The following is a 17,154-nucleotide window of genomic DNA, read 5'->3' on the forward strand; positions in this document are numbered from 1 at the left end:
TGCTTACCGCAGAAAGAGGCTTCGCGCCGCTATCTGCAATCTGTGGAAGCCAGTACCATAACAGTCCATACTTGAGATATGGTCGTCAAATTATAATCAGTTCAAAACAACTGATGTTACATAAGTCCTTGTCCTACATGTTACAGTGAGAATCATGGAATTAATCCTCAATGGGACATGTAAGTAGCACCGGGTGGATGGTGGGAACCACAAATGAGAACCACCTGTAAAGAGAAAGGGGCAGCATAATGAAACATCCTCAAAAGAAAATTAGACTGGATAGAACATCTCAATTGATTATTTTATAACCTATTCTATGAAAATCTACAGCAACATTGCTCTCCAACCTTCTTAACAAATTGAAGAACAGCTAAGATTCATCAATCCATATCAGTGTGGTTGGCACACACACACACACACACAGAAAATTTGATATTGAAGAAAAGACCAAATTGTGCTCCAGGCTTTTTGTTTTCAACAAAATTGCTTTCAATTTTTCTAGTTATATGTAAAGTAGTAAGAACATCAATTTGTTAGTAGCTGAAATCTATCAGGAGTTTCCCATGGAGGTGCTAATTCAAGCAAGATCATAGCTACCATTTAGTTGATTGCTGTCACATGCTTTCCTGTCAACTGTTAAAACACCATCCACTTGCCTAGTTTTCTCTTCTTGTTAGCAATCATAAAAATATTATCGGATGTCCTACCTATCATTCTTGCCAAACTCTAGGAGCCATTAACTGTGCGATAACGAGACCCAGGGGCATCAATTGAAGACCAATAAACAAGAAATATGTTCTTTCATATTTTCGAACAAGTTAATCTTTGAACTATGTAGCCTTACCAATGCACTGCCATGTGGGATTGTCTTCAACAAATTTAACCCCATAAATGTGATCTACATGCTCCATTTAGTGAAGAGTGGTGCTTCAATGATTAAAAAATCAACAGCCATAAATCCACCAACATTTTTTTTATTAAAAGATCATATTTTCTTGCCTGAAAAAAACATGATTCAAGGGCCACTACCTATCAAAACGACCATGCTGAATTCATTTATGGTGTTTGATTTGATGAGAACATAAATAAATCTCACAAGTGGTGCATTTCAAATGGATCAGGCTTCATATTGGTTCTTCCAATCTAATTTTCTTTTAAGTACTTTAAAAGACCAACGTAAAAACAGACAAATTTACGTAGACTTGCTAGCCCATGATATCCATGACTTGATCTACAAAATCAGTGATATTAGAATTCATTGAATGATTTGTGGGTACGAAGGGGGTTCTTTTTATTTGGATGTGACAAAAATGACTGACCGATATCGGTTGAGGAAAGCGTTTGAGTGCAGATGAGGTAGAGGGGTGATCCAGTACTCGGGTGGAGTGCTTGACCAAGCACTTAGCCAAGTGGATCACGGCCTCTCCCCATAAGGGAATAGTGGGGAACTAGTCTCACTCCATGTGGCACCCATCTAAGGAGGGTGGGCCCCTACCCCTAGGACACGTGGGAGAGTGTGCCCATCCCTTCAGCACGTGGCAACCCCCACTCGGAGCAGAGTACTCTTTTAAGTATTCAGGCCTGAGCACTGGATCTGCTCTTGAAAAGTTGGGGACATGCAATAATGGGTACAAGATAAGGCCCACTGCTGGAAGAAATGAGGCCTAGGATTCAAAGTAGGGAAAGGATTCATTTATGGATATTTAAACTCAACGATATTTAGTTTTTTAAGAAATATCCACGTTCAAGTTCAAGCTCGAGCAAGGTTGATCCTCAACAAAACAACCATGTTCGAACTCGACTTGTTTTTTTGTTTTTTTTTTTTAAGGCAAGCTGGGGTTAGACTAGGGGTGGCAATCGGGTCGGGTTGGCGGGTTGGCGTGTCAGCATACCTCAACCCGAACCCGACCCGTTTATTAAACGGGTCGGCTGTGGCAAACACGAACCCGACCCGTTTAATAAACGGGTAACCCGACACGACCCGCCAACCCATTTAATAAATGGGTTGGGTCGGGTAAACGGGTTTTCAGGTTCGCGGGTCAGGTTGGCAGGTAGGCGGGTTGGCGGGTCGGGTTGACGGGTCGGGTTGACGGGTTGGCGGGTCGGGCAGAAGGGTTGGCGGGTTGACCCACCCGCCTAACCCGTTTATTAAACGGGTCAGCCGGGTTGGCGGGTTGGCATACCCCCAACCCGAACCCGACCTGTTTAATAAACGGGTTGCGCGGGTCGACCCGTTTATTAAACGAGTTGGCTTAAGCCCAACCCGAACCCGCCTAAGAGGCGGGTTGGCGGGTCGGGTTGGCGGGTCGTGTCAGAAATTGCCACCCCTAGGTTAGACAGACCCCTACCAGTTATACAATGATACCATTGGGATTTGAACTTGCAACATCCCAATAAAAGGTGACGTTCACTCAATTTGGTTGTTCACAAACATTATCTCAACTTGAAGCATATTTACCACAGAGGTGGTATCTCATGTGAGCGGGTCTTGTGCCAAGCTGAAGGTCCAGGTTCGAATCCCTCTGTCACATAGGGCATAAGAGATATCTGGTAGGGGTCTGTATCAAGAAAAAAACTTAAAGCTTAATTTCAAGCATAACCAACTTATTATCACTGACATCAAACTCGGCTCTTTTATCATACTATAATGAATTGTTTTCAGACCTGAGGTGTGTTATGGAGACCATATCAGGTCAAAGTCTGAGGTGCCTTGGCCATTCAACCATGAGATAAATGGTAACCCAAAACATCACCAATTTTCCTTGTTTTTCGGCCATTCATTTTTTGTGCTCTAGATGTCGTTCATCTAGAATATGAACGACTCTGAATTTTTTTGTGGAACCCATCTTGGGGAGGGACGGATTTTGAAGGTTGAAATTGACCCTATGGATTTACATAGCAAATATATGGTCAATGTGAAAAAAAAAGAAACCCCTGATGACTGTGTTTCACCTGCATATACTAAAATGGTAGATTTCATATATATAAACCCTCATTTTCATGTGTAAATTGGGTTTTTGTGCGCCTCTTTGACAAATGTGAAAAAGAGTCCCATCCATGCCTCTCTCTCTCTCTCTCTCTCTCTCTCTCTCTCTCTCTCTCTATATATATATATATATATATATATATATATATATATATATATATAGGGTTTCATAGAGCGGCTAAGTGCCATGGCTGTTTGATACAGGGAATCACATGACAGCATTTTATGTGGGGCTAGTGTCACATAGCCATGGCACTTAGCAGCTTCTTTGATCTCAACTCCCTAAACGGGACCTGATGTATCTCAGCTTTGCTTGGCAACCAAAATGGTACATCAAACCCAGATACCATTTTAATTTCCTCTGGCCTAACTTGTCACTCTAGAAGGTTAGAACACTCTTTCAAAATAAAAACTTTAAAAAACTAAAACATTAAAAGTCCCTTTGTTTCAAAGTATTGAGGATTAGAAATACAGAACAGTGTTCGTAGAATCGTTTTCTGAACTGGCCCTTCTTCAGAAAATCAGCCTGAATCTAATGGAATCGAATCGTCTATTTAAAAATTGATTTTTAAACACTCAAAAAAAAATTTCAAATCTTTCGAAGAAAGTTATTTTAGAAAAAGAACAGTAATGATTTAAAATATTACATTTTAATAACAAACAAATATCACAATTACTACCACAAAATATTGAAAAGAAAAAACAATTAGGCCGACTTTCAATAGATGGCCGAGGTGCTGATTCGATCAATTTCATAAATCATCAAGCAATTAACTTCAATGGGAAGTTCAAAGGCAGTCAGCCCGCTGGCTGTAGGTCTCACTCGGAGTGAACCTAGTTGTAAACAGGTTATGTCCAAGAATGTGGTGGCAGCATTAGCATCCCCTCGTCGAACAAGACGAAGACAAGGTCTTCGTGGTCCTTATTTTCACCATTCAGGTAAAACAATGGAGAGTACTGAAGATGTGAATAGTGTGCGGATCAGGTCAGAGATATATTTATGGATCCTTCTGATGCCGTTCATCCATGTGATGACTGCCATCTCAAACACCATAGTTGGATTGCTGACCTTTTAGATGTATCTCACAAGCTTGAAGATTAGCTAAAATCAACCCTTTTTTTTTTTAAGGTATTTTTTATTATTCTAAGACCTAACTGTTGGATCATTTTTTAGAGCAAATTATTTTACAATCAACATCATGATAGAAATCACAGCAGATATCAACACGATAAACATGATTAACAATCAATCAAAACATAAACAAAAAGCAGACATGTCGATTTCTACATTATACCAAAATGCAAACAACCAAATAGATGTATAGAACATAATAAAAACAATTAGAAAAGATTCATCCTTATCCTTAGGTAGGGTGCAAATAAAGTTCAACGTCCTTTAAAAAATGACGCAAAAAGATCATTGAACTATAAAAGAATATGACCGTAAAGAGCCAATTACCTGATCCGACCCGACAGGTGGGCACGTGTGTAAGTCATCTGGCTCCCTTGTTGTTTGGAACAATAGTTAATCCTTTCTTTAAACTCTTTAACATTCCATGTCGTTCCATGTCATCAACGTACTTTGTAATGGTCCCCATGTTTTGTTTATTCAACACTAACTTCTAGGAAGTTTCAATGCGTAAAAAAAACGCAGTCCAATCTTTATAAAACGCTGCGTTCGAGTTTTACACAGAAAATCTTTCCTTCGTAAAAAATTCGGCGTTGCAGAGCATTTCTGCGTCCCAACTTTTCCCTCTTCCCCTTCGTTGCTCCTCTGTTTCTCTCTCATGGCTGAAACAGAGCTTTTTTACTGCCTTTTGATACTGCCTATTCTTGCTGTACTGGCTTTTTATTACTTGACCTGGAAAACAGCCAAGAACAACGCTGCCTTGCTACCATCAAACTTCTCGACTAGCCGTGCTTATTCATCTTCACAGGGCACGAACAAAGAGAAGATGAAGGTGACCTCTCTCTCTCTCTCTCTCTCTCTCTCTCTCTCTCTCTCTCTCTCTGTTGTATATGTATGCTTTTGGTTTTGGAATACTTCAACTCTTTCTTAGGATCCAACTTCTGCCCTAATTTCCTTGTATTTGATCGTTTTTTTTTTTGGGGGGTGTGGGGGGGGTGGGGAGGGTCCTTGAGGAAGTGGGTAGTGTTGGACGAAATCCCTGTGAAAACAAATAGACAGGGAGTGTACCTTGATTCGCCATTGATCGTGTAGGTGATTCGGCGTTCTCCTCAGCCGGTCGACGCCCACAATGAGCCCAGGCCTTATGTCGACGGTGAGCAGGACCCTTTCCGCTGCGTCCGAATGCGGAGCAGAATTTGGGCAGGGAAACAACTACCAGTCACTCATCATCCCAGTAGCCCCTAACCCCTTATTTGTAATGGGAGATTAGGCAGTTACGTGAATGTGGTCTCTCCACATTCACGTAACTCCCACCCACTATCTCCATTACTTGGCCAGTTACATGACCCACTAATGGCTGTGTCAAACCGGGTCAGACTGCGGGTTGGACCCGTAAAACCCAAAATGTCCAACAGGTAGATCTCTTGACCCATTGACACCAAAAGTGTACTAAATCGAGGTGTATACCGTTATCTCGATTTAATTCTTCATGTGGGTTCACATGCCACCCTTTATCACAAGGATGAATCGTATGAGTCAAGGATATGAACACCCCTTTATGAAATGTCATATTTTCTTGTACTACACTATAATTCACCTTCAGTGCTTAGGCATGTAAAGAAATTATCTTTATGAATAGGTTGGTCTCTCACCTATTCTATTGGTCCTTTAATATTGTTATTCTGCTATTCTCTCTAACCCATATAAGAGATTCTTTATGCAAAATCAACAATAACACAAAACTTTAGAGAATCAAAACATAAACACAAATGTGATTACATAATGTATTGTCATACATCAGAAGGAATAAAAAAGACCCATCCCCTTTACATGTTGGGAATACAATCCCGGTGCTAGCCCTTTAGTAAGGGGATATGCAGTCATTTCCTTCGTCCCAATTGTATCAATACATACCAGATGATTCTCAGTCCTTTCCTTAACAACAAAATATTTTAACTCCATGTGTCGACATGATGTTGAGCTCTTGTTGTTATTTGAAAAAGACACGGCTGCTTCATTATCACAAAAGATCTTTAGTGGTCTCTCAATAGAGTCCACTATACCAAGACCCATAATGAAGTTCCTTATCCAAATGGCCTGTGACGAAGTCTCGTATAGAGCAATAAATTCTGCCTCAATGGTATGAGCAGCAGTGGTAGACTGCTTTCCGCTTCTCCATGAGACAACACCATCTGCTAGAAGGAAAATGTATCCAGTAGTGGATTTTCTACTGTCAATACATCCTCCTAAGTCCGCATCAGAGTATCCAACGACCTCTAGGTGGTCAACTTTCATGTAGATCAACATATAGTCTTTCGTTCCTTGTAAATAGCGCATGACCTTCTTCGCTGCCTTCCAGTGCGCAATGCCTGGATTTGACTGATATCTACCAAGCATTCCCACAGCAAATGCTATATCAGGTCGAGTGCAGGTCTGCGCATACTGTAAACTCCCAACTGCTGAAGCATATGGGACAGCATCCATCTGAGCCTTCGCAATATCATCCTGAGGACAGTCCTTCAAGCTCAATTTATCCCCTTTCACTATAGGTGCCGAACTAGGAGAACAATTCTCCATCCCATATCTTTTAAGAACCTTAAGGATATAGGATTTCTGAGATAGGCCAAGGACACCTTTAGTTCTATTACGACGGATCTCAATTCCAAGGACATAAGTAGCTTCACCCATGTCTTTCATATCGAAATGAGAGGAAAGAAAATCTTTTGTTTCATGTAAAAGACTCAAATCATCAGTTGCAAGAAGAATGTCGTCAACATATAAAACCAAAATTATGAACTTACTCCCACTAGTCTTAATGTAAATACACTGATCAACAATGTTTTCAGTGAATCCAAAGTTCATTATAACCTGATTGAACTTCTTATACCACTGGCGGGAGGCCTGTTTAAGTCCATAAATTGACTTATTCAATTTGCAAACTAAGTTATTTGAGTCATCTATACTGAAACCAGGAGGTTGTTGCATGTATACCTCCTCATCCAGATCCCCATTTAGGAAGGCGGTTTTCACATCCATCTGATGCAGCTCTAAATCAAAATGAGCTACGAGGGTCATGATTATTCTTAATGAATCTTTAGTTGAGACAAAAGAAAAAGTCTCATTATAATCAATGCCCTCTATCTGTGTGAAACCTTTTGCAACAAGCCTAGCCTTGTACCTCTCCACATGACCTTTAGAGTCTGTTTTGGTTTTGTAAACCCATTTACAACCAACAGGTCTAACTCCATCAGGTCGAGGTACAAGATCCCACACTTGGTTCTTTGCCATAGAGTCAAGCTCTTCTTTCATGGCATTAATCCAATGTGTTGATCTTTCACTTTCAATGGCTTCTGCAAATGTGAAGGGATCTTCATCAATGTCTATGAAATCATTTGACTCTTGTAAATACACCACATAGTCCGGATGGATAGCAGATTTCCTAATTCTGGTGGACCTCCATACAGGTGCTACAGGTGGGTCAAAATGAACCTCTGTATCCTGTTGTTGTTGTATATCCTCATCAACAACCGGATCTAGTTGGGATTGATGTTCATTGACTGGACTTTCTCTTACATTACTCGAAGGAACAATGATAGAGAAAGTCGGGTCATTATCCTTAGCAGGTGAGAAACCTGAATCCTGCATTTCCTTAAAATTAATATTTTGAGATGCATCTATCCCAACAGAACCATTTTCAAGAAATCTTGCTTTATCTGTTTCCACTATCTGTGGTGTATGAGATGGACAATAAAACCTAAAGCCTTTCGATCTTTCTGGATAACCAATGAAGAAACCACTAGTTGTCCTAGGATCAAAAGCTTTTATATGTGGGTTATACAATTTAGCTTCTGCTGGACATCCCCATATGTGCATATATGACAAAGAAGGTTTTCTACCTGTCCATAACTCATAAGGAGTCTTTTGAACAGCTTTCGTAGGAACCTTATTCAAAATATGCACTGCAGTCCTAAGAGCTTCACCACACAAGGTTAAAGGAAGGTTTGAGTGATTCAACATCGCTCGAACCATTTCTTTAAGCGTACGGTTTCTCCTCTTAGCTACACCATTCTGATAAGCACTACCAGGCATGGTATACTGAGGTACAATGCCTTCCTCTTTTAGAAACTGCGCTAATGGACCTTCCTTTTGTCCCATCTCAGTGAAACGACCATAATATTCGCCACCTCTATCTGACCTGACAATCTTAATAACTTCACCGGTTTGTTTCTCTACTTCTTTCTTGAAGTCCTTAAAAACCTGAAAGACTTCTGATTTTTCAGATAATAAGTAGAGATACATATACCGTGAGTAATCGTCTATAAAGGTGACAAAATATTTTTCACCCGTATAACACGGTGAAAAAGGGCCGCAGACATCCGTATGCACTATTTCTAACTTTCCATTGCTGCGTTTGGCATCTTTCTTATATGTGTTAGACTGCTTAGCCTTTATGCAGTCAACACATGGCTCTATATTCGTAAAATCAAGGGATCCAAGGATTCCCTCTTTTACGAGTCTTTGGACTCTCTCTTTCGAGATATGTCCTAACCTCCGATGCCAAAGCAAATAGGATTGATCATCCTTTAGACCACGTTTATTGCCAATCATTGTGTTCTCAATGAAGTGAGATTCCTGAATTTGGAGTTTGGTTCTTAATCGATACAAACCATCACACATATATGCAGAACCTATATTCATTGAATTTTTCATAATAATAAGTTCAGATTTTTCAAATTTAAACACAAAATCAAACTTATCAATTTTTGAAATTGAAATTAGGCTCCGACTATAAGATGGAACATAAAATGTATCAACCAAATCCAACATGAATCCCGACTCCAACACAATTCTGCAGGTCCCAGCGCTCTTGACATGCGAACGCATCTTATTTCCTGAGAAGATGCTTCTTTCATGCTCTGTTGGTTCCCTTTTGTTCAGAAATGCCTGCAAAGAGTTGGCAATGTGCACTGTGGCACCAGAATCAATCCACCAACTATGCAATAGAACATGAATTAAATTGCACTCATGAGAAACAAATGACTTATTACCTTTATTTTCGAGCCACTTCTTGAACTTCAAACAGTCCACCTTCTTATGACCTTTCTTTTTGCAGAAGAAACACTTTATAGAAGGGCCACCTAACTGGGATTTGGCTTTCGCCTGAGAGTTTGAACTCTCCCCAGTGGTTCTCTTCTGATTCTTCTTTTTGAAAGAGCTTTTCTTTGGCCTCGACCTCTGTTTATCCTTATGAGAGGCCATATGTGCACTTGGCACCCTCTCACCCTTCAACCTCTCCTCTTCCTCAACACACTTACTCAAGAGGTCATTAAAAGACCACTCATCATTATGTGTGTTGTAGGAGATTTTAAAGGGTCCATACTCAGAAGGTAACGAGGTTAAGATCAAATGGACTAAAAATGAGTCAGAGATGGCGAACTTCATGTCATTCAGTTGAGTCGCAATATTCCTTATTTCCAAAATGTGCTGTCGGATGTGACTGTCACCAGCATATTTCATAGACACTAATTTGGACATAAGGGTACTGGCCCTTGCCTTATTAGAAGTGACGAATTGAGCCTCAATGGCTCCCAGAAATTCCTTCACAGTCCTACAGTGAGGAATTGCGCCTCAAATGTTCTTAGCCACCCGAGATTGCAAAAGCAACAGGCTAAGTCTGTTCGAGCGCTCCCACTTCTCAGAGGCAGCCTTCTGATCAGCTGTACTCTGCTCTGTAAGAGTGAGAGGTTCGTCAATTCTAAGGGCCAGATCTAAATCCATATAGCCCAAAGTGAACAACACAATTTCTTTCCAATCAGAAAAATTTGATCCGTCTAAGATAGGGATACTACTAGAACAGTCGATATGGAAGGAACCTGATAAAAGGAACGAAAAACGGAAAGATGTTACTATTATTGCTCAAACGAGACTCGTGTTGAAAAGGTAAAAGTGAGACCCTTTATTTTCACCTTTTCTGAGACAAGCATAGTTGAGCCATTATCGTTTCACTTTAGTGAAAACGATAATACTCATGATTGCTCCGTCTCTTCAATTCCCAAGGAATTGACTTCAGTTGGTGAAACTAGTAGATCATGAATCTAGAGGCAATTCAGTACTGTACCTTTGGGTACGAACATGCTTCATGGGCTGGAATGCATATCTACTATCACACCCTGTGTAAATTTGGAACACAACGACCTACCTTTGGGTAGAATCGATGTTTCATAAATTCACACACAATCATAATTACAAATCTTAATACGGTTCAAAGAATCCTCAATTAACACGACTCAGATCACTTTGGTGATTACATGAATCGGTTAATCAAAATCTTTTACCGAAAAATTTATTCGTATTATGGAGCACACCCATGCACACATTTTAATGCATGTATATTCATGACATAATATTAGTTTATACTACAACAAAAATGCATAAACTAATTATCATAAATTTAGTCATAATTCATGCTTAAAATCATCATGCATAACTTAACCAACGCTAAATACATGAATTAACATGCATAAGTCATGTATTATTCAAAATAAATACTTTATAAAGCATAAAAAATAATAAAAGCATGCTCATATGGGTAAAACCCAGGGTCCTCATGTAGGAACCAATCTTAAAACACTCTGAACCGGTCTGAAACCGCCCCGAACCGGTCATCTAAGGGTCCGAACCGGTTTTGAATCTTATAAACCGATACATAATATGAACAAAAGTTCATAAAACCCTATAACCGTATGCCAAAATCCCTGTATTTCTTTATATTTATGAAAACAGGGTCTTAGCATTCCGGAACCGGTGAAAAACTGGAAAGAACCGGTCAAAAATGGCTCCGAACCGGTTCCGGAAGGGGTCGGATCAGGTTCCTGACCCGATTCAGTCTCAATAGTGTTTGGATCCTGTTTTTTATGGATCCAACCCAGTTTCAAATGGGATCCGGGTCTGACCCGACCCATACTTAATACGGGTCGGACCCGGCCCGAACCAAAAACCCAGGTTAGACCCGGTCCGAAACAGGCCCGGGTCGGACCCGGTCCAAAACATATACCGGGTCGACCCGGTCCAAAATGGATACCGGGTTCGACCCGGTCCAACATGGACCCGGGTACGACCCGGTTCAAACCGAATACCAGGTTCGACCCGGTCCATCATGGACCCGGGTACGACCCGGTTCAGACCGGATACCGGGTTCAACCCGGTCCAACATGGACCCGGGTACGACCCGGTTCAAACCGAATACCGGGTTCGACCCGGTCCAACATAGACCCGAGTATGACCCGGTCCTATATGGACCCGGGTATGACCCGGTTCTTAATGGGTCCGGATCGGACCCGATCTAAAATGGGTCCGGATTGGACCCGATCCTTTCCGGATCAGACCCAGACCCGGTACCTTTATGGGTCCGGGTCAGATCCAAAAGAAAAAAGTAGACCCCGATCCACCCAAAAGGGTTTGGATCGGGTCTGTCATCGGGTTTCCTCGCCGGACCCGATCCGGTCCAAATTTAAAACCTAAACAGAAACCCGATGGTTTCTGTTTCAGTTTTTAGGGAAACCGAAAAGGGGGTTATCGGTTTCCCCCTTTTTCGGTTTCACGGCGACCCACGTCGCCGTCACGGCGACCGGCGCAGCTGCCGGCGACCTACGTCACTCCACAGTGACGCCGGTCCGGCGTCATCCACCCCGACAAAAGATGTCGCCCCACGGCGACGATTTGCGGCGGTGCCGATCGATGGCTGAAGGGCACGACCGGAAATACAGTGCCGGCAAGATCGCCGGCGAACGGCGGAAGATTCAGCCGGCATATCGCCCTACGGAGATGGTCCAATCCGGCGACAGCCCCGGCGAAAACCCACCCCCTCCCCGGCGACAGGTAAGGGTTTCAATAATTTTTTTTTTTTTATTGTCGCCGGTTTACAGGTAACTCCAGCAATGAGGTGGGAAAACCAGGGCGCCGGCAAGACTGCAGTGGCAGTTTGGCTGTTTTCCGGCAAAAGCCCCTGACGCCGGCCATCCGGCGTTCAACCCCGGCAATATCTCCGGCAAATGAAACCCGGCAATGGCAAACCCTCTCTGCAGCCCAACGACCACAGGTATAAAACGATTTTTTTTTTGTTTGCCTGAACCGGGAATATTAAGTCGCCTTTTTCCGGTGACATTTGCCGGTGAAGACTGTCGCCCCATGGCGACAGTCTGCTGCTAATCGGTGGTTGTCGCCCCACGGCGACTCCACCGATTCCAAATCGCCGAAAATGCCTACATGGCCACGCGCAGCAGGAATGCGCGGCACTGTGGGCCCATAACCCATTGTTGGACGAAATCCCTGTGAAAACAAATAGACAGGGAGCGTACCTTGATTCGCCATTGATCGTGTAGGTGATTCGGCGTTCTCCTCAGCCGGTCGACGCCCACAATGAGCCCAGGCCTTATGTCGACGGTGAGCCGGACCCTTTCCGCTGCGTCCGAATGCGGAGCAGAATTTGGGTAGGGAAACAGCTACCAGTCACTCATCATCCCAGTAGCCCCTAACCCCTTATTTGTAATGGGAGATTAGGCAGTTACGTGAATGTGGTCTCTCCACATTCACGTAACTCCCACCCACTATCTCCATTACTTCAGTTACATGACCCACTAATGGCTGTGTCAAACCGGGTCAGACTGCGGGTTGGACCCGTAAAACCCAAAATGTCCAACAGGTAGATCTCCACTTCACTCTTTGATCAAGTATCTGACTATATATATTCTCCCTTTCCTTTGTCAGACCTACTTTTCTGCCATGAGCCTGGTCTTCATACCAGGCTTCTTGATTACGACCTCTACTGATATACTCGAATGGGTCAAGGATGCCCCAAGCGCAGCGGCGATGCTGCTGGTTCTTTCGATCTCAATGGTTTGGGGTGCTGTCTCTCTGGTTATGCTCTTCCTCAGTAGTCATGGCCGCCGCATCCAGGATCATGAGATTGTTGGTGATGGCCCTGCTTGCCTGAATGCTTCACCTTCGATTGCCAACTTTGCCGGCAGCGGGGCTGATACAAGTGCAGATCCGGTTACGCTCGCATGATACCTGGACCAACAAACCGTACAAACTACCTAAGAACTGCATATTTCTGACATTTTCTTTTTTCACAAATCGGATCTCGTCATCGAATGTGCTTGGCATGGTTGATTTGTTAGGAATCGACATCTGGATCGTTTTTTTTTCAACAATTGGAAATGATTTTGTAGGGCTTCAATATTTATAAAATATTTCGAGTTGTTTTTTTAAGCCCTACATGAACCTATTCATGTATCTTGATTATATGATTCAGTATTCGATTCCTATAAAATCAAGCATGCAAAAACATTTGTATGGTCAGATCTCAAAAAAAAAAAAAAAACTCTGAAAATTTCGGTTTGTACGGCATTTGTAGGATATATATGTTAACAGAGTACTATTTTGAGAATATTGTTATTAAGTTTTTCTTTTTTTTTCAAAGGCAATCTGTGGTTAGGCGGACCCTACCATTGGGTTTTGAACCTGCAACGTCCCAACACAAGGTGACGTGCACCCACCAGGCAGAGCCCCGGTTGGTCAGATAAGATTAAGTTTAACACTAACAAAATGTATGATTTTAATGACTTGACTATAATGTGTTCAAAGTTTTAGTATCTCCAAATCCAACCTAAGAAGTCAAGGGTCTAATTGAATCCTAATTTTCCATATTAAACATTATAAGTTTCCCATGAAATAGGAAATCTTAAATTTAAAAAAAATAAGAATAATAAATGATCATCACAAGGTTAGCCAAACCGAGGATAAAGTTTTCCGAAAGAAATACAAGCATCACACTAAAATAAGTCATACTTTAAGGGGAAAAGGAAGAAGAAGCAAAATGCACTGCTAATATCAACATATAAAGCTTCTCCAAAATTATTGATGGTATGTGTATCCTCAACCATGTGATCTATTCAAAATCCAAAAGGCCAAGTGAAGGCTCCTCGCAGAAGATTGAAGGTGTGGAAGGATGAGAAAATAAGATGATTGAACAGATTTGGTGGGGTTGGAAAATGAGTTGATGTTAGCCACGATTCTGGTTCTCTGGAATTTCTTCAGTGGTCTCTCTTGGACGCAGTTCAAATCAGGCGTGACATGAAAAAGCCATGATAGATCCCTGAGTGGCCCCCCACAAATTTTATTTTGTTTTTTAGGCTACCTATTAGGGATGGCAGTGGGGCGGGGCGGGGGACAGGTCTCCACCCCCGCCCCGCCTCAAGATTTTATCCTCCACCCCCGCCTCCATCCCCGGCGGGGAATGGATTTTATCCTCCATCCCCGCCTTCATCCCCGTTTCATGTCCTCCATCCCCGGTTCAAACGGGGATGAGGCGGGGCGGGGATATTGCAGGGAAAAGTGGTCGGGGCGGGAATGGGGCGGGAGTATTGCGGGGAAAAGTGGTTGGGGCGGGGAAAAGTGCACGTCCACCCCCGGACGGGGATGGATTTTAACCTTCGTCCCTGCCTCCATCCCCGTTTCATACCCTTCATCCCCGGTCCAAACGGGGCGAGGCGGGGCGGGGCCCCGCTTTCCCCCGGTCCGCTGCCACCTTACTACCTATGGTCCACCCACTCCAACCCTGTTAACTTGTCAATCTACAGAAAGTCTTTTCAACTTTTCTCATGCTACCCTTAACGGGTGATCGTAAGTAAATATTTATCTTTGATTTATAGAATTGAGGGGCAACTCCTAAGTGTTCCGAACGCACGTTTTCACATTTTTGCTTCTAAGCCCGTAACACTAAGCGTCTTTCCTAAAAAAAAAAAACTGTAAAAACCCCTCTAATGAAACTGTTTAAAAGAATAAGAGTTAAAAAAAAAAAGAGAGAGATCGTTTTCCATTTAGGGGTGAGGATAAACCTCACCCCCGATAATACGCAGAAGGTGAGGCTTATCGTCACCTTGCATGGCCCTCACCCTACCCTCCATCTCGCATCAAGCGAGCGACAAAGGAAGAGTGAGAACGACAGAGGGTGAGAGAAAAGAAAAATAAATAAAAAACTTACCGACGACGATGACAGCAAGGTAATCATCCTCATCCTTCTTTTCATCTTCGATAGGTTGAGAGCCGACAACCATGGTTGCCGACGAGTATTGTAGAAAATAAAATAAAAGAAGAGGGATTACCTAGTCGGCCGACGTCGGTTGCCGCATAGAAGACATAGAGGGCCAGCCTCAGTGATCGACCTCTCTGTATTTGAGAAGGGGAAGACCGAAGGGCATAGCCCTTCCCCTTGCCCTTAAGGTTTAAAAAAAAAGAGAGAGGGTCAGTTCGGGTAACCCAGACCAAATCGGATGAGTTTGCCAGTCTGGGTCTCGCCCCAGAGCGAGCCAGCTTTTAACAATAAAAAAAAAATTCAAGACCGAGTTAGTTTGGATTGCACTCTGACCTGGACAGACTTAAAAAAAATATGTAGGTTGAACCGGTTCAAGTAGAGTTCACTTGAATCAACCTGAGTCAGACCGAACTGATTCGATCTTAACCAATTTTTTTATTTACATTGAAATTAAAAATTATAAAAAAAATACAAAATAAATGGATGGACAAAAATATTCCATATTCCGACTGCTTTTTAATGACATGTATGTGGTCTAGCCTGTTTTGATTCTTCGATTTCTACTCGATGGTGGGTGATATCTGGAAGCAGATCAGGTCATGCTGAAAATGAGCGTTTTTGCTCATGCTGACATCGTGACCATCCGATTTGCATTTTAAGAATCTCGAAAGTCAACAAAACCACGTGGCATTCATCCAAAATGCAAACAGATGGCCATGATGTCCGCATGAGCAAAAACGCTCATTTTCAGCATGACCTGATCTGCTTCCGTGATATCTCATCACGTCCACACTTTTCTGGATGACAAATAATTTGATCTCCAACCCATATCAACGTCAGGTTGTTGTACCCTTTTGTCAAAAGATCGTACAGATGGACCAGAGAAAGGATGGGTCGACTGTGACTGAAGCAGATCAGGTCGTGCTGAAAATGAGCGTTTTTACTCATGCTGACATCGTGGACATCGGATTTGCATTTTAAAAAGATCAAAAGTCAACAAAACCACGTGGCATTCATCCAAAATGCAAACAGACGACCACGATGTCAGCATCGGCAAAAACGCTCATTTTCAGCATGACCTCATCTGCTTCCGACTGTGACAGAGGAATATAATCCTAGACTTCTGGAACCCGTGTCTAATCAAGAGGTGAAGGAGAACCAACGGGGGGGGCTCAGCATGTTTGATAGGAGCTGTTAGTGCACGTCCTCATGTGTTGGAAAGTTGCAAGTTCAAAACCCAATGGTATTATCTAGCGCGGGGTTCCATCATCCATGCCTTGGCAAGCAGCTGGCCAACGTCCATGTTTGGCGAGCGCCACTATTCATACATCTGATAATGTGCTTGCATAGCCCTGCTTTAATAAAAGTACATAACTTTTGAGTCCTCATAAATTAAAAATTATATAGGGACTGACAACGGATCTCAATAGTTCAAAAAATGAAACATACCAATCTAAAAACCAATGCAATCTGTGGAAGCCAAATACCGTAACAGTCCATACTTGAGATATGGTCATAAAATTATAATCAGTTCAAAACAACTGATGCTACAGAAGTCCTTGTCCTACATGTTATCAGTGAGAGTCATGGAATTCATCATCAATGGGACATGTAAGTTGCACCGGGTGGATGGTGGGAGCCACAAATGAGAACCACCTATAAAGAGAAAGGAGCAGCATAACGAAACATTCTCAAAAGAAAATTAGACTGGATAGAACATCTCAATTGATAATTTTATAACCTATTCTATGAAAATCTGCAACAACATTGCTCTCCTACCTTCTTAAAGTAACACACAAATTGAAGAACAACTAAGATTCATCAATCCATATCAGTGTGGTTGATACACACACACACAATTAGATATTGAAGAAAAGACCAAAGTGCTCCAGGCTTTTTGTTTGCAACAAAATTGCCTTCAATTTTTCTAATTATATGTAAAGT

The 17,154-nt window shown here is 42.3% G+C and overlaps 1 long non-coding RNA gene across 1 annotated transcript; it reads left to right on the forward strand.

Moving 5' to 3' along the window:
* The first annotated feature begins 4,684 nt into the window (after positions 1–4,684).
* Positions 4,685–13,250, forward strand: LOC149831189 (uncharacterized). Its single transcript, XR_016432995.1, has 2 exons — positions 4,685–4,947; positions 12,882–13,250. It is a non-coding gene; the product is annotated as an uncharacterized LOC149831189 (long non-coding RNA).
* Positions 13,251–17,154: the final 3,904 nt, after the last annotated feature.

Source organism: Nuphar pumila, chromosome 7 (assembly GCF_984573655.1).
Source record: "Nuphar pumila chromosome 7, dmNupPumi1.hap1.1, whole genome shotgun sequence".
Classification (NCBI taxonomy): domain Eukaryota; kingdom Viridiplantae; phylum Streptophyta; class Magnoliopsida; order Nymphaeales; family Nymphaeaceae; genus Nuphar; species Nuphar pumila.